Here is a 22,749-nt window from a genome sequence, read left to right on the forward strand (position 1 = left end):
ACAGTTGGGCTTTTTAGAAGCAGTTCAGTGTGCTACATACATTGAGAGGGGAAAGGAGAGGGGAGGAATCAGTGTGTTGTCCCATCATACATAAATATATATATACAGTGCATGTATATTGTAGGAGTCATTCATTTGCAAAGTGTGCTTATGCCTTAACTACTTCAAGTCCAACTAGCATTAAGGGTGTTTTTTTTCTTTTTTTGTTAATTGTCGGTCTCTTGTTTAGTCTTTCTTTCCATCTCTGCTCAGTAGCTGCAGCGTGTCTGATCTGAAGGTGAGAGGGCTCAGGTTCATGGCTGGCATCTCCTCCGAATCATTATCAAGTGTTTATTTAAGGATGCGGAGGTTTGAGTTACCTACTGGGGCACTAAGTAACCCAACACCCAGCATGGTTGAGAGCTCTCAGACACAGACAGTCTGTTTCAGCACTGTGAATGTGACTGATGGCGGAGGAGCAACGTGATCCCCTCGTATAGATGAACAAATGTCTTTCTATATTGGTGACTTCAGACCTGGTTTCTGACGTGCTGGACTTTAGAATATTCGTGACTGTGTAAAGATAGTAGAAAGGCCATGAGCGGTGGTATGACAACAGTGATAACAATGCAGATTCTTGTCCTCCTTAAAGCTTTTTACAGTTTCGGATGTTGTAGCTTAAGTCTAACCTTTGACAATGGAAACGGCCTGTGAGGTGGGCTTGGGTTGAAATTTTCTGTTTCCAAGTCAAGAAAGAACTTTGATTGTTGGTTTGGAAATTGATAATGGTGCACCTCAACTTGCATATGCTCGCTGTTGGTTTGTGTTACGTGCATGCACCTGAAACCACAAAAAGCATGGCATATATGTATCTATGCTGGTTTCTTCACATTTGGTTAGCATTAGCAGTAGGACCTATACCTACTGCCAGGGAGAAAAACATCCATGTTAGTGTGGCCTTAATCAAATTTATTTTTAAATGTCCCATGATTTGTCATTTTAAATTCTAAAAATTACATTTCACATGGTTAAAGATAAGATCATGATCAAGAGTAAAACATATAATTTACATTATATTTCTCCTGAACGTACTTTTAACACTGGGACTCAAACAAGTGAGCCAGAAGCTAATGCTAATTAAAACTGCCACTAACAGCCATCATTTTCCCGCCAAAATTGATGATCACTGGAAAGAAAGCACAAGTTTGCTTTAGCAGAATGCTACCAGAAACAGTTTTTAAAATTAGCAAATTGTGAGTTTCAAACTTTGAGCCACTTCTGTTGCAGAGAGCTGCATAAGTAAGCGTGTGACTAACACCTTGAAAGGTGTAGCAGCAGAAACTTAGAAGGGCTTCATGAACAGTTACTTCCAGCTAACAAGATTTAACTGGCACAGGGGGGAGATGTCAATTTACAGCCAAGATGTGAAAGCAAGCATTACCTTACATCTTTAATCGAATTAAAACAAACAGTGGGAATTATTTATCACTGCCTCTTGTCCGTCGGACTATCGGTAACGGAGACAGCGGGGGCGACACCTCAGATCTAATAACCGGAACTTCATTTAATGCCACTTGAAGGCTTGTTTTTAAATGAGCAGGTATGAATATTTGAATGGATTTCCACCAGGTCATGGAGTTCTCATTGATATTAAACAGCATCGTGTGTCACTGAGCGACTGCTGGAAGTCAGACAAGCTGCAGTCTCATAAACACTCAACGACCACTAATGTGTCAATCATTAACCGGGTTGCGTTGGAGGGCTTTGGGCGAGTCGTGTGAGCGAGCGGCAGGGCCCGCTTTCCATCACATATTGATCTCGCCTGCAGCAAATTGCCTCTAACCGAGCGAGTTAGCAGCCAGTTTCCATGACCACCACCTCGGTCACCTGTGAGATCAGACTGGCAGCAGCTATCCAATATCTGGCCTGCACACGAGGCGGTTTTACACCTGAGACAGTCACTGTGTTATTTTCATCCTCGCAGAGAGAGACAGAAAGAAAGGAAGCCTTGTGACGGCAGAGGAAGCGGAAAAAGAAAAGAGCCGAGAAACTAGAGAGTGTGCTTCTGATCTTTTTGTGCGTTCCTGTTTCATCAGTGTTGAAGGACGTGTGCTTGTTCTGTCACTCAGCGAAGAAGCCTGTTTTGAACTTGTCTTGTTGTGCGCGGGGCTTGTGTTGCAGGGTGAAGGGCTGAACGTTGGGGAGCATCGGGGGACACACAGGTGATATGTAGGGACATTTTGCAAAGGCTAATGGGGGTGGCAGGAGGTTACAGTATTTCATCATGCTAGATTATAATTTCCAAATCGTCACCTTATTTCTCATCTTTTCCCTCTTTCTTGCCCCTCCCCTCAGCTTCTTCATCCTCTACCAGCCCATCGCTCATGCAAAAAGGCGTTTCATGACACTTTGCATAATATGACGATAAATCCTGAACGGTTTGAATCCCCGCTCTGTCACCCTGACCCCCACGCCCCGAAAACCACTCTCAATCATTTACTGTATATCTGTACATCAGCGGAAAGTTTTTTTTTTGTTTGTTTGGTTTTTTTTGTTCTTTTTTTTTCTCATTTATTTTCCCATTAGGATCAGTCAGTCTACTTCTTTTTCTTCTGGAAGCGCCTGAACTGGTTCTGGATGGCGAGCGCTGCCTTCTCCGTCTCCGGCGCCTCCAGGTCGATGTCGATTTCCTCTTCCTGCTCCTGAGGCTTCACCGCCGATGCCTTCTCTGGAGGGGCAGAGGTCAGAAGGGTAGAGGTTAATACCGTGCAGGAGATGAGTGGGCAGCTAGTGTCAGTCAACCTCCCTGTCCATATGCCGGTTAGTTTACCTCCTGGATTTTTCAGGAAGCAGGAAAATTCAAGGATCTAGTGACTTTAACTGAACACCCAGGACTAAAGTGGCTGTTTGTTGCACAGGAGGCAGCTTCACAAACTTCCTAACTGGGATTTGAGGAAGACAAATGACAGCAAAGACAAAAAAATGAAGAAAAATGGTATAAGCTCCAGACTACAACTGCATCTAACTGACAGTAACAAGTCAGTGTTTGATGGCGCTTTAAAAACCACACTGCATGTCAGCCTGATCTGCTCCGACTCCCGCAAAGAGTGTGGATGAGCAAACGGCACATCCTGTAGATGAGCGCAGTCGAGAAGAAGAAACTCTTAAAGCCTTGTGTTTATTAAAGACTGAGGAACCTTATGTGGGGCCAAAAATGCCACCGTTCCTGTTCAGTTCCGAGGAACAGCCCATTCCCCCTTGTAAAGACCACGCAACAATGTTCAGTCGACGAAAGATTCCTGTCTGCTGAGACTCAGCAGCCCTGCAGAGCTCAAGGACCTTGTACTTTTCACTGACATTAAACGGTCGTATTCCTGGGAGGGAAAACGCTCCTGCACTTAAGAACTTGTTAGAAATTCAAATTTGACAAATGAGAAAGTGGCTTAAATGAAAACCTGACCAGTTACTGTTGCATTCTAAAAACCCATGCTACCATATGATTTGGTGTGTCCTAATTAGAAATAAGCTCAACTCAGCTGGCTTGGAACCCTGGCCAAGTAGGTATTAAAAGCAAGATCAAGTTTATACAAAAAGATCATAGCTTTAGTGGTGTATTTTGCAACAAAATAAACATGCTTATTGTATAAAGAGTCACTCATCAGTACACATTTTTATTATAATTATCAGGTATTTGTGTCTGTACTCGTTTCTTTACTCAGATGTTTCGTCACAATGGAGATTTATTGGGATTTTTGTATGCAAACTCACAAAAGGAAAAGGGCAAAAGTGAATTGTTGCAAGTCTTCTCAACTCCAAAACTAAGCCCTTCTTTTGTTAACATTTATTCAGCAGTTTGTCCGGTCACATCAATGTCCACCTAAAGGTAAGCTGAGTAAAATGGTGCATATCAATGAAAGCAAAATCTGATCATGCAATAAATACATCCCAAAATCCATAAAATGTATACAGATTTTTATCATTTTTTAACCTTTTTAAAGAAAGACATTGGGAACAGAAGTTGCTTCCAAATGGCTGACCTGCAGTGTGGGTTTTTCAGCATTCCCAAACTGTAGAAGGATGAGATTTCATGTGGAAGGCAACACGTTCTAGTTGTTAAAAATGTGCTTTTTAAGCCTGTGGATGTGACACAATTTAAATTACCTCGCTTGAAATGTGGCTCATAAGGTTTTTTTCTGCGATAGATCACATCAGAATAACCTCACTTAGGACATGTTTTATGCTCAGAATTATGCAAATCACTGCATTCTTTCTACATCTTGTCAAATTCCCGGCCTGCAGGCGGAATATTATGGGAGCTGCAGACGTTTAATAAGATGAACTGAACAACTGAAGTGCAGAGAATCAAACTAATCTAACACGGTGTCCATATTCAGTAAAGTTTAAACATTTATATCTTTATGTGCGAGTTACTTTAGGCAAGTTTTAAAGGGTTTCTGGTGACTTTTTCTGGTGAAAAATCTGTTATGTTCACAATTAAATGTAACTTAAGCAAATCTTTCTTTATTTTACTTATAAGTGCTCAAAATTGCTTATAATGTACAAAAAAGTTGGTCTCCATGCTATAATGTATCCATTTTTTAAAAAACATAGATCTTGCCATCTTCCTATTTGGCCTCGGTAACAAATAAAAGATGAGCTGGGTTTTCTGCACAGTTCACCATGAATACAATGTGTGTGAATTTATATCTGCATTCTTCTGCTGCACCTCTGTGTGTCTCCATGAATCAGAATACTGTGAGTAGCCTTGGGCCATCTCCATCTTTACTGTACATTCTCTCCATATATGTGCGCTAGCAGCAAGCTACTGGAGCCATTCCAGCAGCTGAACCTCGCCTGGGGGCCACAATGTAAAAAAACCCTTTACGCACAATTCATTTTTGGTACATTGAAGCGGCAAAAGTGACAAGAAGGAATGAAGAAAGAGAGGAAGGAGGGTGGGGGAGTGAATCATTGGAAGTGATCCGGGGTAAAAACAAAGCCTTTGACTGTCCATGTTATGAAATATTCCACAACATACAGAGATAAAAACAGAAAGAGGAGGGATCAGAAACTGCGCTTCCATATCACTGTCTGCCGACTGATCCAAGTGTTTGCTGCGTCTGCTGCTGCACTGAAACATGGGAAACTTGCTAGTGCTGTTATTGATGAGCAATGTTGCACTAAAGTTACGCTGCAGAGTCATTCCATCTCATTTCAACAAATCTGAGGAAATTTTGTTGCATGACCTCCTCTGATCATCTCCAAACTTTTTTTTTAACTATCCCAACATAAGAATAGATTACTTGCAAAGTTTTAACATCATATGATTGCTATTTGCTAAGTTATAAAATATTTAAATCCCTATTTTTCCACTCGGAAATTGATATGTTAGGTAGAAAGGCTTGATTTAGGAAGATAATACTGGGAACTGACTGATGATATAGACTTACAAGTGATCTGAAGGGTTCAAACACCTTAACAATAGAGCAGGAAAAAAAATTTGGAATGAATATACCCATTTCTCTGTGGTACAGGGCAATTTAAAAATTTGGCGAAAATGGCATTTTTCAAGAATTTAGGCATTTTTTTCACAAATTTTAATAAGTAACAAGGTTCATATGTTATAAAAATCTCAAAGTACCTTAAAAGTTCTCTCTAACCTAAAAATATCCAAGAGCTAGCTAGTCTCCTTAGACCTCAAAACGATGCCTATTTATGAAACAGACTGAAAAACACCATACATATATTGGCACAGAAACCAATGTGGGACATGGAGTAGAAACATGAAACTTTGTCTGTATAACAATAAACATCCGAATAATTGATATCTGAAGTATCAACATTGTTTCTTGAATCCTTCATGGCCAATTTAACCAAGAAATACACTATGTTTTATAGGCGTTTTTTTAGGAATTCTAACTAATATATTGCAGTTAAAATGAGTTATATTGCCTTAGGTCCCATGTAAAACATGTAATTTGTCCCCAACTTATCACACCACTATTTCTGTCCTTTGAACTGCTTGAATTTCTCTGAAATCAGGCCATCATCTGCACCAGATATGTGGTACTGTCCACCACGGCGTGTTGAAGGAGCAGTGATTGGACAGAGGATGTGGGCTGTAGGCACCCACACTACGTCATCCTTTCTAGGCCATGTGAACTTCTTGCTGGGACCTTTTGGGTGCATGAATTTCACTTGCAAATCTTCAAATTCAGCTGATAAGTCAAATACGATACCGAGGCTGTCCTGAGAATGCAGTCTGGGAGTGATGCCATTTCTTCTTATTCAGTTACTGTATGAAAGAAAAAACAATGTCTATATAATAATTAACTTCAGATATGCCCTTTGTAACTTATACTACGATGCTGATGCTTCAGATTCATCTTTCATCTTTAGTTGGTCATGTAAATGGTTCCTAAAAACAAAAACGAGGATCAAAATGTATAGTAAATTGATTCAGCAGTTGCTCATCTTTGGCACAAGAAACAAATATGAAAGTAAGTTCACACATACTTCACACATACTAGTTCCTCCAAAAAAATTTGAACCGCGTACCATGTATCCCACATGCACTTTTTAATGCCTAAAGTTAGGCTATTTTGGGTCTACACCTGAGTTCAACAGCCCATAAATCAATAAATAAGCTTTATTTTAATGTTTTAAAACTTTTACCTTATGCAACTTTCATTAGTAAAGAAGAAAATTCATTCTTTCAATGTCTTTTCACAAGAATAAGTCCTAAAATAGAGGCATGAAAAACCCAAAATAAAGTCGCCCATGAAATAATAAGGATATTTTGGGAAATTCCACAGTCCAGTATTTTTTTATTTTCATTCATTTCTATACTTTTCTCACCAGAAGGGTAAAAGTTTTGGAAGGGGAAAAAATTCTGACCATGTAAAAGGAGTATAAATTGCTTTTTTTAGTAGTTTAAAACCCTAAAATCATAGGCGAGGATTAAGTTTGGACTGACTATGGGTATTAGATTAGATCATTACTGCTTATACTGTATGTTTATAACCATAATACTTTGCATTTGTTCATAAAATTACCCAAATAAAGCCCAAAAAAATTTTTGGGAGGATCTGAGAAAGTGGTGCAACAAGCATTTGTTGAATTGACATGGAATGACTCTGCAGCCAACTTTTCCTGGCTGGCAAGCTGCTGATTCCTGCCAAAACACTCCCTCATCCTGGTTGCTTAGCTCATGGAAAATCAGCGGTCGGATCCCTCCATACAACAGAATGTCACATTTCTTCTATTGTGGAAGGTCAAAGAGGAAAACAGAGGGAGGAAAAACAGAAGCAAACAGAAAAGACTGGAGATACAGTAACACACCTGTCTGTGGGACACTTTTAACCTCCTGTTAAACATTAAATGATTTTCTGATTATCTTATCTGATTATCAGTGTCGTAGGAAGTATTCACATCCTTTATATAGATAAAACTACTCGTATCACTCTGTAGAAGTGTTCTATTACAAGTGAAAGCCCTTTATTATACACTGTGCTTTAGTAAAAATGGGCCATATTCTCATGAAATTGTACTTAAAGTAATACAAGTAAAAGCACTCGTCTCCTGTGACTGCTTTATTACTGCATATTTTATCATTAGATTACTCGTGCATTAATGTAAAACCATGTTTGTTTTTTCTGTGATTGGTTGAGCTGGAGCTCAGTTTGAACTATTTCATGATTATTTTCTTTAAGAATTAGACTCCTGGTTATTTGTTAAAGATTTCTGTTTCATTGCGAGATAGCGGCACGTCGTCAGTGTAACCATGACAACAAGTGAACACTACGTCAGCTGCCTGCTGACGATCACATGATTGCGATCCAAATAAAAATCGACCGGTGTGGACTTATCGGGCCTTATCCATCCGAAATCATATAAGAATCAACTGATTAAATTGTGGGGGTGTTTCCAAGTCCCATTAATTCCCGCTACATATTTAGGTCATGTGATTTAGCATCCATACATATGCATAACACAAGACTGTGCTCTGTCCAAAGTCATTTTTATTAAAGGTTTAATCCGTTGGAAATGACACAACAAAAGCGCAGACTTGGCGAAGTATTAGGCTCCCTGAGTGCTTTTCTTGTTAAAGTTGTCATAACTCAGAAAGACTGATGCACACCATTTCAGTTGTTATAAATGACTCAAGCAAAGTACAAGTACCTCAAACTTGTACTTTTGTAAATGTATTTAGTTACAATCCATGAAAAGAGTCGCACCATATGTGTAAATCTACACTAACCACCAAAACAAGACATGAAGTAGCACCTTTACTTTTTTTTGGTGGTTCTTAAGCTTCTCACAGGTTTCCTACTAACTTCTACTTTCACTGTCTGTGCTAACGCCTCAATTAAATACAAACAAGCCCTAAAACTCTCCGAACCTCAATGGAAACTCTTTCTTGGAAAGTCATTTATATCGCTGAAAAACTTTTAATGACTAAAACTGCTACGGTGGGCTCTGAAGAGTTGCCAAGTCAGACAAACCAATTTAAGCAGCACTTTCCCTCTGCTAACTTTGACGAACCAAAAGCTGCTTTTCCAAACTGAACTTGTACATAATTTGCAAGCAATTAGCATGCAAACAAGGGGAAACACAAACCACATTAAGGGTTTAAATTTAGCCTGAATCTTGGTGTTGAATCTTGTCATCTGGATAAAAAACAGAGACGTACCTTTGTTGTCAGCTGCAGTCGTCTGGCTGCTGTTAGCAGAGTTAGTGGATGCCAGCTGGAGAAAGAAAAGAATGACACTTTCAGCATGATGTACTGCAACTGTAGACATTGTTCTGTTGAGTGTGAGTTTTGTTCCACACCTGAGAGGAAATGTGTCCAATGATTGATAGAAAACCATTAAAAAAAGAGGGAAAATCTCAACAAGAGTGCCAGAAAAAACAAGTTAAAGGGTGAAATAGGTGAAAATAATGTGAAAAATCTTTAAAATAATAATAATTTTAGATGGTTTAGATGCAGCAGAACTGTAATTTTATAGTCACACAGCAAAAGGATGAGTCACTAGATTTTAAAGGGGACATTATGCACAGTTTTTGCCATTTTTTGTTAGTTTTTCTACAATCAACATGTAAATTGATACAGTTTTCTGTGATTTTACTAGATGTTTTCTGTAATTTAACAAAACAGGGAAAATCTGGAATTCAAAAACTGCAATTTTTATGGTCTAAAAGATCCTGTTACTGCATACACAACCCGGTCTCACGGGGATTCGTGAAACTGTCACGTAAGTTTTAGTTTCGGTTTCGTGCGCACCAACACGATTTCGTCATGTTTTTCGTGCCACTCACCACGAAATGTTTTTCGCTGTGGTAATCACATCTGAAAGTGGTTTATACCGGCGGATTCATGACGATCTAAGCTGTCCATCGGCGTATACTGCTTGTGTGATCGCGTTTGCGGCCGCCGGCCGCCGGACATTCTTGAAATTCCTATGCAAATTGGTAAGTGTACCACCGGCTTATGGTTAGGTTATGGTTAGGGTTATGTTTAGGAACGATGTCATGCAAAATATAGCGTTGGATTCGCCACGGTTTTACATTAAAAATATAATATACACATTCTTTTGAAATACGTTCTGAGTGGCACGAAAAGTCCGCCGTTTAAAATACATTGGTGCGCATTTCGTGGTGAGCGGCACGAAAAACATGACGAAATCGTGTTGGTGCGCACGAAACCGAAACTAAAACTTACGTGACAGTTTCACGAATCCTCGTGAGATCGGACTGGCATACACACGACACAAATAACAAAAAATGTTGTGTAACAGAAGTAAAGCTTCAAGATGGTCCAGCAACGGCTTCCTGTTTGCTGAATTCAAGTGTTTTCAGTCCCAATTGAAATGTCCGATCATCCTTGTTTTATTAATATCTGCTGCAGCTCTCTCTCACACACACACATACTGTGGACAAATCTGCACCCAAATCTGTTTGTGTAACATTTTCTGCCAAACAGCACAGCCCGATCGCTCCTATTTTGCTCCCAAACACTTCCTGGCAGGCTGCAGCGAGGAGCAGAAGACGGCACGGCGTCTTCTTGGAAGCGCTCGAACGACTGAAGGACTCAAAATGATGCGTTGGCCACGCAGAGAGCGCCGAGAGAGGAAGCTGGACGAGTGTGCGTCCTCCACGTCTTGTCAAACGCCACATTTGCCTTGTTTACGCGCCATCCGAGAGCAAACACGGCACAAGGCTGCGGCAAATAATGGCTAACATCTCCTCAAAGCTCTCCGTCGCTCTGCTAAGATCCAATTTGTCTTCCATCCGGCTGTGCCACTTCTCTTCAAGATCCCGTAATTTTGGTAAATATTAGCTCTTACTGTCTGGCCATGTTGGTTTCCTTCATATTTTCTCCACATATACAGTGTAGCTGCAAAGCTACAACAAATATCGCAAGTGATTATCTTGAATTAGCCATAAAGGGTTAAGATAAAGTTTCTAAGTCTAGTTTCCATCCTCATCTAAGCTTTTCTTTTTAACTACCACACTTTCATCTACCCTTGTTTCTCGCGTCTCTCTTATTTCGACTCTCCTCGTGTCTTTAAAACTTCTTCGCCGTCCTGCCACCAAACTATTAGCGCCGCCACTGCTGCTGACACGTGAGTCAGTGATACAGGAGAGAGAAGCTGACAGAAAAGGACATGGACCGAGAGGAGGAGAGAGATTTAGACACACTCTGAGATTATGCAATATTGTGTCTGATGGAGGAAGAAAACAAAAAGGAGAGTGTTTGTGCTTAACCCCGTCCTTATTGCACTTAATGATCCACGACACAAATGGCCCATGCATAACCCATCCTCCAGTAGAGCGTGAATGAACTGAAGAGAGGCCCGTTACTCCAGCCCTGCCAATAACCCCGAGATGTGTGTGTGTGTGGTATGTCTTCAAGCATGCTGATGTGTTGATTTGTGTGGGAGTTCTCAGTGCTCATGCAGTGTGTAAGCTTTAAGAGTGTCTGTGCACACGTGCAAAAAATGCGAAAGGCCGTCGGGTCACCAGCCAGAACAGAGTTCAGAGCCAGACAGGGAGGAAGAGTAATGTTCAGACCCTGTGAGAGTGTGTGAACAGTATTTGTCTGGTGGAAGAGAGAGAAAGCAGGTGAGGAAGAGGAGAAGGAGGAGAGACGGAGACTGGGAAAGAAGAAATTCAAATGACAGGCCAGGAGGCAGAGGCAGGGAAGTCGGAAAGAAAACAAATCTATGTATAGTGTGAACGTGTCTGAGCGAAGAGTCACTTTTACATCAAAACTGCAAGAACAAACCATGTCACTTTTAAGTTGGAAGCGCTGCGGATTTTTGCCATAACAAGCTGTAAAAAAAAAGAGTGTAACAGTTCTTTTTTACATCAGACATATCGACTTGCCGCATGAAAAAAAGTCACGTTTATTTATTAAGCACATTTAGAACAAGCGGAGTTGAACCAAAGTGTTGTGCAGTTAAAATAGCAGAGCATAAAATTCTCTGGCACAATTCTCGTTCAACTTATCTACATAGATTTGGTGCCTAAACTTAACAGAACATCAACTGAGAGACAGTGACAGTAACCGCAAGACATAAGGCTTGCAGCTAGAAGATCCCTGGTTCATGTTCTGGCCTTTGCCTGGGATCTTCCTGGGGTTTTCTAGTACTATAGCTTCCTCCCACCTGCTGAAGTTAATTGGTGATTCTAAACTGTCTGTAGGTGTGAATGTCGACGTGCTTGTTTGTCTCTCTTTGTAGCCCGGTGATAGACTAGTGACCTGTCCAGGGTGTTCCCCACCTTCACCCTAAGTCAGTTGGGATTGACTAGAGCTGCCCGCGACCCTGAAGAAGATTAAGCGGTGTATAGATAATGGATGGATGGATAAATGGTCCAAGTCTCCTACATACACACGTGGACAAAATTGTTGGTACCCCTCAGTTAAAGAAGGAAAAACCCACAATTCTCACTGAAATCACTTGAAACTCACAAAAGTAACAATAAATAAAAATTTATTGAAAATTAAATAATCAAAATCAGCCATCACTTTTGAATTGTTGATTAACATAATTATTTAAAAAAACAAACTAATGAAATAGGGCTGGACAAAAATGATGGTACCCATAACTTAATATTTTGTTGCACAACCTTTTGAGGCAATCACTGCAATTAAACGATTTCTGTATTTGTCAGTGAGCGTTCTGCAGCTGTCAACAGGTATTTTGGCCCACTCCTCATGAGCAAACAGCTCCAGTTGTCTCAGGTTTGATGGGTGTCTTCTCCAAATGGCATGTTTCAGCTCCTTCCACATATGTTCAATGGGATTCAGATCTGGGCTCATAGAAGGCCACTTTAGAATAGTCCAATGCTTTTCTCTCAGCCATTCTTGGGTGTTTTTGGCTGTGTGTTTTGGATCGTTGTCCTGTTGGAAGACCCATGACCTGCGACTGAGACCAAGCTTTCTGACACTAGGCAGCACATTTCTCTCCAGAATGCCTTGATAGTCTTCAGATTTCATCGTACCTTGCACACTTTCAAGACACCCTGTGCCAGATGCAGCAAAGCAGCCCCAAAACATTACTGAGCCTCCTCCATGTTTCACCGTAGGGACAGTGTTCTTTTCTTCGTATGCTTGGTTTTTGAGTCTATGAACATAGAGTTGATGTGCCTTACCAAAAAGCTCCAGTTTGGTCTCATCTGTCCAAAGGACATTCTCCCAGAAGCTTTGTGGCTTGTCAACATGCATTTTTGCAAATTCCAGTCTCGCTTTTTTATGAGTTTTTTTCAGCAGTGGTGTCCTCCTTGGTCGTCTCCCATGAAGTCCACTTTGGCTCAAACAACGACGAATGGTGCGATCTGACACTGATGTACCTTGGCCTTGGAGTTCACCTTTAATTTCTTTGGAGGTTGCTCTGGGCTCTTTGGATACGATTCGAACGATCCGTCTCTTCAATTTGTCATCAATTTTCCTCTTGCGGCCACGTCCAGGGAGGTTGGCTACTGTCCCGTGGGTCTTGAACTTCTGAATAATATGAGCCACTGTTGTCACAGGAACTTCAAGCTGTTTAGAGATGGTCTTATAGCCTTTACCTTTAAGATGTTTGTCTATCATTTTTTTTCGGATGTCCTGGGACAATTCTCTCCTTCGCTTTCTGTTGTCCATGTTCAGTGTGGTACACACCTTTTCACCAAACAGCAGGGTGACTACTTGTCTCCCTTTAAATAGGCAGACTGACTGATTATGAGTTTGGAAACACCTGTGATGTCAATTAAATGACACACCTGAGTTAATCATGTCACTCTGGTCAAATAGTTTTCAATCTTTTATAGAGGTACCATCATTTTTGTCCAGGCCTGTTTCATTAGTTTGTTTTTTTAAATAATTATGTTAATCAACAATTCAAAAGTGATGGCTGATTTTGATTATTTAATTTTCAATACATTTTTATTTATTGTTACTTTTGTGAGTTTCAAGTGATTTCAGTGAGAATTGTGGGTTTTTCCTTCTTTAACTGAGGGATACCAACAATTTTGTCCACGTGTGTAGATGGTAAAATGTTGGTCATGAAATGATTCTCCAGCGTTTCACATTGGAAGTCCATGGACAAATATGACATGCAAAAAGCTTAAAATGCGTACACATGGCACGCAACATAATATTTATACAGCATCTCATGATGTCATGTTGCATTAAAGTCCAAGACAGGTCTTGAACTCAACTCAGTACCCTCCAACTATGGACTTCCTCTTTGCAGGTGCTAAACTGCGGCTACACTTTTGCTAAATGGGGTGACGACAATCTACTGAGCCAACTATGAATGTATGGAAATGATGCACTACTACTATACCATTACTAATGTTTATCTTTGTATCATTGATGTCATATCTGCTTAAATGTGGTCTAAAATTGTTGCATATCTTACGTAAAATTAGCAGAGAGATAATCAGAAATAGCTCCCCAAAACTACATTCCCAAAACAACCAAACTGCTTTCTCAGTTATGTTTTGAGGGAATTGCAGTTTGTACCAGATTACGTCTGTTTGCTAGCCTAGCTGCGTTAGACAACCCACGGCAACGAATTTAATTCTCTGCCAGGGTGGGTCTAGTTACCCTCCATAAGCCTCGAGGTTGGATGCTCCTAAAACTGGCCGGACGAATCACCATGAAGTGTAGTCAGAAGGTGGGTGTAACGAAGTGACGACAGAGGCGCGACGATTCTGACAGAAACAACCAGCGCACAATAAACAGTTATCTTTCGACTCGGCTTTGGCCACAGCCCTTAAAGATTTGAAGCTAAAATTCAACTTGAAAGATAAGCAAAGGACGGCACTGAAGAGTTTCATTGAGAAGAAAGACGTATTTGGACTTATGCCGACGGGATATGGCAAATCGTTAATATACCAGTTGGCTCCGCTGGTTGGGAAGCTAATGGGACTTAGCCACAATCCGTCGGTGCTCTAGGAACTACGTCAGCCTATTCGTTGCGTTGATTGGTTGTATACCTACCCAACTGCTGCAGAGGGATTTGATAGACAACCTTTTAGCCCGCCTCCCTCCCTGTCGAGCGTGCCTAGACCCTTGTGCCTTCAGAACATGGGGTCTAGCACGGCTAGGCTATCTGTTTGCCACAAACCACAAATACATTTAAATGTGTTGATGGTCACATATAGTAGATGGGACTCCAGGTAACCAAGAAAATGGAAGATGAACCTAAAAAATACTGTGAAACGAGTCGTATTTTAATCCAAATTGAGCTATTTTCAGCTTCATTTATCATTCTTACCATGTAGATTATACAATACATGATAATCAACAGCCAAAGAGTTGAAATAGTCAAACATAATTGCAATTTAAATCTCGATAGTGGTAGAAAAACACTGCAGTTTGATTTTTTTCATCAACTTATTCAGCCCCATTTGTGAGAGAAAGACCATAAAACTCCTCTACTGCTCTGCTGCAATAGTGTTGAAACATCAAGAAAATCAACAACAAAGGTGCTGCAGAAAGACAAGGCAGCAAGAACAAGGGGCTAAAACAAAAAAAGAGAGAGAAATGTGAGGCAAAAAGATGGCGAGCGACTGCAGAGATGGAAGTGAATATGTCTGCAGTGAAACGCTGCAGAGGGAGAGGAGGGCTGAATGTTGAGCGTTAACACACATCACACAGTCCACAAGCTTTCAGTCAGAAAGGCATTAAAACAGACCAGGAAAGATCCACTCTGAGCCGTGTGTTTGATAAGCTGGAGAGAGGCCGAAGGACTGAAACCGGCCTTGGCAGACGCGAGGAGGCAAATCAAAAGTAAAGGTTTAACAGAGAGAATACAGTGGAAACAGCAGGAGACACACACAGAAAAACGTCAAAACCCCGGTGACGAATCAAAGGATGAAGCAGAGCAGGAAAGGTCACTAAGTGGTTTGAACTTTCTTGAGCTGATTGAGCCGGTTCATCTACTTTTAAAGTCAGGCAGCATATGGCAAACAGTGTGCATAATTTAAATGAAAAGAAAATCAGATTTTTTATTTATTTTTTTGCTTAGAATTAAAGCTTAACATGACACATCTATCAGGACTCCCTGATGCATGCTTTATCCTCATCTCAAATGTCCAGCTTTGGTCTTTTCCTTCTAAGGGGCTTTATTCCCATTAGAGGACTTGTGGATCTGGTGACGAGCAGACATCTTTACAAGTTAATGACAGCTGAGAAAAGGGGTAAATGGTAAAATGGGATTCGATGACGGAGTAAAAGATGAGGAGAGTTGAGGCAGAGAATTAAATAGACAATTTAAAGACTGAAACTCAGACTTAAACTGAAACAATAAGAGACAAAGACACGAGCTGCTAAGTAGATCTCAGCTGTAAATCGAATCTGACCTGAGCTCAAGACGCTCTACACCCGTTACTGTAGCTGGAAGCACATGAGTTTTCATTCTGTGTGGCATAAGACCAAATTTCTTCCAAATATCTGAATATACTTCCAAGTCCGACACTTCCCTCCACGGCTGATTTGATAAGAAGTTACGCAAGTTACTTAATATCTCACGGTCCTCAAACATCATCCCGATTTAGTTGTTAAGCGCCCAGTAATTGGTCGTTATCGGTTGTCATCACTCCTATAATTAGGCCTCGGATTGGCACGCTAGGTCAGGAGGTGCTCGTTCATTCTATCATCCATTCTGATCACAGATAGAATCCCAGTAACCCAGATTACATAAGCGATCTCTTGCAGTCAAGCGAATAAGTGAGCGTGGAATCTCTGCTGGTGTTCTTCAGCCTCGTATCAAAGAGTTTAATGCTAGTCCATTACTGGGTACCTGATCAGGTGTGAAGAAACAGCTTTTTTCTGATATATATATATATAACCCTATGTCATGATTATTCAATCCAAAATCAAACGCTAAAGGTACCATAAGAGGCTAAACCCTATTTTTCTGCATGAAAGGTTGGTCAATTGGCTTCTACCACCACCAACCCCTCAGCCTCTGAATCAGCCTCAGTGAACACTCCTGTGTCCAATCTACAGCATGACCACCATTTAATGAAGTGATAACAGCCTTCTGAGCGTACTACTAAGTAGAGGAGGGCACGTACTGGGGGAGTGATAACGATAATGAATCAGGGTCTCAGTGCACCTGAAAGTAGGTGAAGTTTTACAGGTAATGATGACACAAGCACAAGTCTTCTGCGGTTTAAATTCCACACCAGCTTAATCTTTGAGCAGGATGTGACTCCATAAAGCTTCTCAAACTGGTGTCTGCAGAACCTGACGTCACCTAAACTGGCTTCCAACTGCAGAATAGGCTGAAATTCTGTGTAGAAATCTTCCAGTGCATTTTGTGGCATCAGAGGAATTTGATAAATTGCAGTTCTAAAAGTTGGGTTGGAGACAAAAAGTTTGGAAAAGAAGCCAGCTACAAAGACCAAGCAGTAAATGTGACCAGCATATACAGTACAAGGAAAACTTTGAATGAGCTGCTTGTCGTCGAGTTGCTTTGTAGTTGGAGTTGGAAACTGGTTTCAACAAGGAAGAACGATGTGTCGAATAATGATTCTTTTTTTTTTAATCAACTCACAAAAATCCCAACATCTTTGCCTTTTAAATGCTTCATAGCACCAAAAAGTTGCATCATTTTGTATTCTTATCAATTCTGATAATGGAAAAAGTCCACTTCATAGACACTGCTGTTGATTGACCGCTAGTTTCAAAATGACACTCATCATCTCCCGTAGACTCTCCATGCTTTGTGGGTTTCCTCCGGGTACGCCGGCTTCCTCCCACAGTCCAAAAACATGCTGAGGTTAATTGACGATTCTAAATTATCTATAGGTGTGAATGTCAGTGTGCTTGTTTGTCTCTCCGTGTAGCCCTGTAATAGAGTGAAGGCAGGGGACGCCCTGGACAGGTCATCACTCTAAGTCATCTGGGATAGACTCCAGCCCTCTGTGGCCCTAATGAGGATTAAGTGGAGTAAAGATAATGGACGGATGGATAGATGGACGTTTTAACAAGATTTTTTACCCATGACCTTCAGTTAACCACTGTTATTAGAACCATGACAACAAAGGTCCTCTATTTAAACCTAATTGCTAATCTTCCCCTCATCCTAACCAAACAGAGGTGAAAAGGTGTGCGCTATAATAAACTCAGAGGGTATTACAGGCGGCATGTATGGAGGACTTGTTGGTCTATTCAGTCAGTGGTCAGTTCAAGGTGGCAGCAAACTGCAGCTGCAATAAGTCCTTTCCAGTAGTTGTTTTTCCCCTGTACCCTATAGGGACACATGCTCATTAAATCACAATGTGATACACACTATTTGTCCCTCAAGAGAGGCTTCCCTGCTTTTAGTCTTTTTTTGCTAACAAAAGTGGAAGAATGTTAAGTAGCTAAACTCAAGCTAAGTCTTTGTCTGGTAAAAGAAAAGTAAGAAAAGGTTGTCAGTTTGTGTCCCGGACCTGCTGGGAAATTCCCCTTGAACATAGCGTGTGAGAAACACTTTCCCCTCCACTACCACCATTAGTTTTGAAGGGCACTTAACCCCCTTTTGCTCCAGCGAAGCAGCTCTGTGATCGACAGGAGATTAATGTTACTGTGCAGAGCGGCTTCCTGCCAGAAAGCAACTGTATTAATGTGAAGTCGAGGAACCCCATTCGCCTCTGTTTCAGCACTTTTCTCCTCACTAAGATGCTTTCTAATGGCGCCGCAAATTAACTTTCTGAATGGGCTGGAATCAAATTAAAAATTAACCTCCGACCTGGATATCCTCAGATAACAAATCCCGTGTCATCTGTCCATCCTTTTATCCCTACTCTTTCTTCTTCTTCTCTTGTCCTTCTCACCCACACTCGCTAAATCACGAATGACTCGGCCGGCTTTAACGCCCCCTTGAGATGTGTCCTTATCACCGCCCCCCCCAGTCCACTCTTCTGCTTTCAGTCAGGGATTTCCCTCTTTTACATGTAGTAGTTAGCGCTGTGATTCATGAGCGGCGAGCCTCGGAGGAAGGCTGAGAGAAAGAGAGAGGAGGGGGAGAGGGAGGGCGAGGATGGGAGACAGAGACAGATTGCAGCATTTAACAGGCTGCCCTGGGGAGCCACTGAAGGTGATACAAAGAGAGAGAGACACATATGGAGGGAGAAGGATTCAAGACAGAGAGAAAGAGACATGTATTGTAGCAGGAGGCTGGTTGGGAAAAAAAATCGCATGCCGGCTCAGTGAGAAAAATTGGAACATACACCGTCGATTCAGAAAAGACTCTGCTGGCATAAATAGTCCAGATGGATGCAGGCATGCACGCTCTTGTACTGTACACACACACATACAGAAGCTAGAAACACATGCACCTCGCCTCACTCCCTCTCCTCTGCTCTCACACCGCGATGCACTTCATTTACAACAAGGTTTTCCTTTGGGGAATGCACCTCTCCGAGCTGTTTTCCTCACACTTCTGTCACATTTCTTTATCCGTTCCCAGCTGGCCCTTTTCCACCCTCCCCTGATCTCAGCGCCAAGTCTTCATGGAGTAAATGTAATAAATATTAAATTACTTATATAAGGTCCAAGAGAGCCGCCTGCAATTGTCGGAGATGATTAAAATCACAACCAGCCCACTGTTCCCATCTGTAACGTAAAATACAGGCTCATTACTGGAAGAACTGTTTTCTTTTTGGGGTCATAAGGAAGCATCTCTGCATGTTCAGCTGCCTTAGAAGCCTTATTGATTTTAGTTCACAATTTTCAAACCAGCCCAAGCTAAAATATTAATTTAGCTTGTTTTGTCTGATATTCAGTTCACTGTTCTGCATAAAAACCATCAAGTATTTCCAAGCACGAAGCAGGACTTGGTGCATTTTTGGCATTTTTTTTGTTCTCTATCCCACTGTAAGTGACATTGGAGATTTCACTGATCGAGTTATTTTATAAACTATGTCTGAAAGTCCTGAATAAGTGGTTAATGAGATAATTAGCTAGCAAATTTGTTGTCTCATTAGCTTCAATTACACTCATCTGGCTCGTCTACGGCATCTATAAACGCATTTAACCTATGCCAGAACTCGCCGTTTTTATTAATTATTGTTTTTAAAGTGGTTAAAGTTGCATTTGCTGTTCTCATATGTTTTTTAGCCACGTTATTCTAAAACAAAGCTGCAGAGTGACAACCGAGGCTGCCGAGGGAATAGTGTGCAGGAGCCTGACAACGCTTGGTTAACTCGCAGCTAACTAACAAGATGATGAATCGGAGTGTTTAAACAGATCCAGTCAGTAAAAGCCAGTTCATGCAGAGTTCCTGTGTCCACAAGGTTCTACGTTGCCTCCACACTGGCCTCTCTGAGGACGTCCACATGCAGCCCAGAATTTGTGACAGAATCGCCACATCTCCCGAAAAGAAAATCTATGGGGGGATTCTGTACATTCTCCCAAAAGGTCAAGTTTCTTCTTTGTAACACCTGAAGCAGGAAGCATTCACCCAATCATGTTGCTGCACTGACTCTACCACAGCACTGTGGAACTATATGTAAGTATAGCGGTGAAGAAAAATGCTTTTAAACCTGAATTTGGGGTGAATTCATCAAAGCTTTTAAGGATTTTCTTAGATTTGACTGCTGATTCTCTACATTATGCTTCTGTTGACCACTGAAATTGAAGCCATGGCTCTATCTCCATTCATGTACACAGGGACTTGATCAAATCAGTCTAAAATAACTACTATGGGATGTTACCAAGATGGCTGCAGAATGGTAAAACTTTCATAAGGACATTGCAGACACATCGACTGTCTATAACATGGACACAAATGGTGCTTTTCGGACAATCTGCATGAGGATTCTCTGTCATCTACACCTTTACAATTCAAAAGAATTGGAATGGAAATTTGGAGGTGCTTTCGTTTGGACACGCTTTCTATCAACCGGGTGGAAAGTTCTAAATTCTCCAGAAGTCCTGTGCTATGTCTGGCTACTGTGATTAGGACAGGACAACAACAGGATATTCTGGGTACACCTGAGGAAAAAAATCACTGACATGATGCTACAGCTGAGTCTCTAACTCGCTGCTATACTCTGTAAAAAGCATCAAGTCACAGCCAGGTTTTCAGAAATATCGACTGCAATCCTGTGTGTTCTGTGTTCAATGTGGAGGCCTATGTGATGCATTTACATAGCAGACAGATGCATACTTTGGTACGAATAAATCCACATCCAAAGCCCTACTTGGTCAGTCAACAGGGATTCAGAAACCGAGACTGTCCTCCTTGAAAAAACGACCACATAGGTCGTCTGTACACACCCTTATTACGACCGAGTGTTACGTTTTGAAGTTAAGCGACCTCTAGCGGTTGAGTAAATATCGACACTCCGGTGTCTCAGCTAAAACATCACCGTGAACAAACTTTGACCTAACCCTAACCATAACCCTAAACCCGTCTTGCGAAAGTGCGGGAAAAGCTGTTTCGCGAGGGAAAAGCCGTTTCGTGAATTAAATCCCGTAATGCCTTCCTGTCCCCCGTAGGGGCGCTAACCTAAATACGCCCTCATGGGTCGTATTCAGGGGCACGTTACATACGACCTGTGTGGTCGTATGAGTTTGAGGGCTTGTTGAGAAACCATGAATTGATCATAACACTCCACAGAAGTCACAATTTTTGAAGATTTATCTTCCTGCTGTTCCTTTTTGTTCATGGTACATCATTTTTATAATTTCTATAATGTATCTGAATGAACATAAATCATGAACAAATAAAATAAAAAATAAAAAAAAATGTTTCCTCTTTCAAAAAGCGGAAATACATGCAGAAATAGCCACAGAATTCTAACATCTTCCACAAACTTGCATTGTGACTTTAAGGCAATTGGAGCCAGTCAGTTGATTAATTGCTCCAATATTACTTTAGTCAGTCGTGAAGTTTGTAACTACCAAGAGGAATGCCTCCAGGATGAGTAATATAATAAAGACGAGTGTCTTACGCAACAATCAACAAGCCAATAAAGAGATTATGAGAAAACATGTTTGAGAAAACAATATTTCTATCTCCACATGATAAAATTACAGATTTGGGGAACTGGCTCAAAAGATAAATGAGTGCCATAAAAGTTGTAACCAGCCCAGGAGAGATGCAATAATTAAGGTGACGTACTGGATTCATTAGCGCTTGGTCCACAGGGAGGATGCATCATTCGGAGGAGGCAACGTCGTTAATGCGCTGTTTTCCCCTTATTTGTGCCAAGAAAAAACAGAAGCTGCCTTTGCTGGGGCTTTTTTCCCCCCTAACTATCCATCTCTGATGTCTCTGCCTCTTTTCTCCTCTTCTCTTACATAAGATACGCCATTTGGTGGGCTGTTTTTAACCACCTTATAGTTTTCACAAGTGCTTACGTTTATAGCCTGGGCGGACTCACGCTCTTCTCTCTTTTTATCTCCTCTTCTGTCCTCTTCTGCACTCTACCCTTCAATTTTACACCCACGCAGTTGTTGTTTCCATCTCATCTACGCTGTATTCCCCCTCACTGTCCTCCTCCTCCACTCTCCAGCCTCCTCTGAGGACACTTAGCTGACTGTCTGTGTTTGGTCGGGCGGCCAGATGTGCATTGGTGCTGAGTGTGTGATACTGTACGAGCTGAACATCTGCCCAAAGCGGCTCTTACTGTACATTAAGTGGACCGGGCTGATCCTCTCTCCGGATTCTCTGTCCAGTTCTCTCCATGCAAACCGCCGCTTTTAGAGCTTAATTAGATTCTAACAGACTCTGATGGGCTGTAGGTTCTAATGAACTTTAGGTTGTAATATAATTAGAAGCAGAGCCGAGCTTTGAGCTGTAATTGACTCTGTTGGTCATAAAACCCAGTCTGACAAACAGAACAGAGCTTTGGATGGGAGGGTTCACAAGATTATGTTCTCATCATGCATGTATTGTGTTATTAAATGTACTCCGGAGCTTGACAACCTCCGGCTTAAGAGCTTAACCTGTGTGCAGCTAGGCTCTATGTGTGCTTACAGTATGTAGGTATAATCCATCTGTCTGACCTTCAAAGTCAACACTTTTCATCCGAGTGCGTCATGAACATAAGATTACAACAGGCTAATATAAACTCACCAGAATCTAGAGCAGAAAGATTAGAAAACCCTTGTTTTTGGTGCGCTTAGTCAAAATTCCCATGTTTGCAATGACTCTGACTAGTGTTGTTACAACTAAAGAGTCCATTCCTCCATCTGTTAAATTCTGCAGCTCCTCTCAGCCTCTGCTCTGGAGCTATAACAATCTCATGCAGAAACACACTGTACCTGCCCACTAAAAA

The sequence above is a fragment of the Acanthochromis polyacanthus genome, chromosome 23, assembly GCF_021347895.1.
Source record: "Acanthochromis polyacanthus isolate Apoly-LR-REF ecotype Palm Island chromosome 23, KAUST_Apoly_ChrSc, whole genome shotgun sequence".
NCBI classification, from domain to species: Eukaryota; Metazoa; Chordata; class Actinopteri; family Pomacentridae; genus Acanthochromis; species Acanthochromis polyacanthus.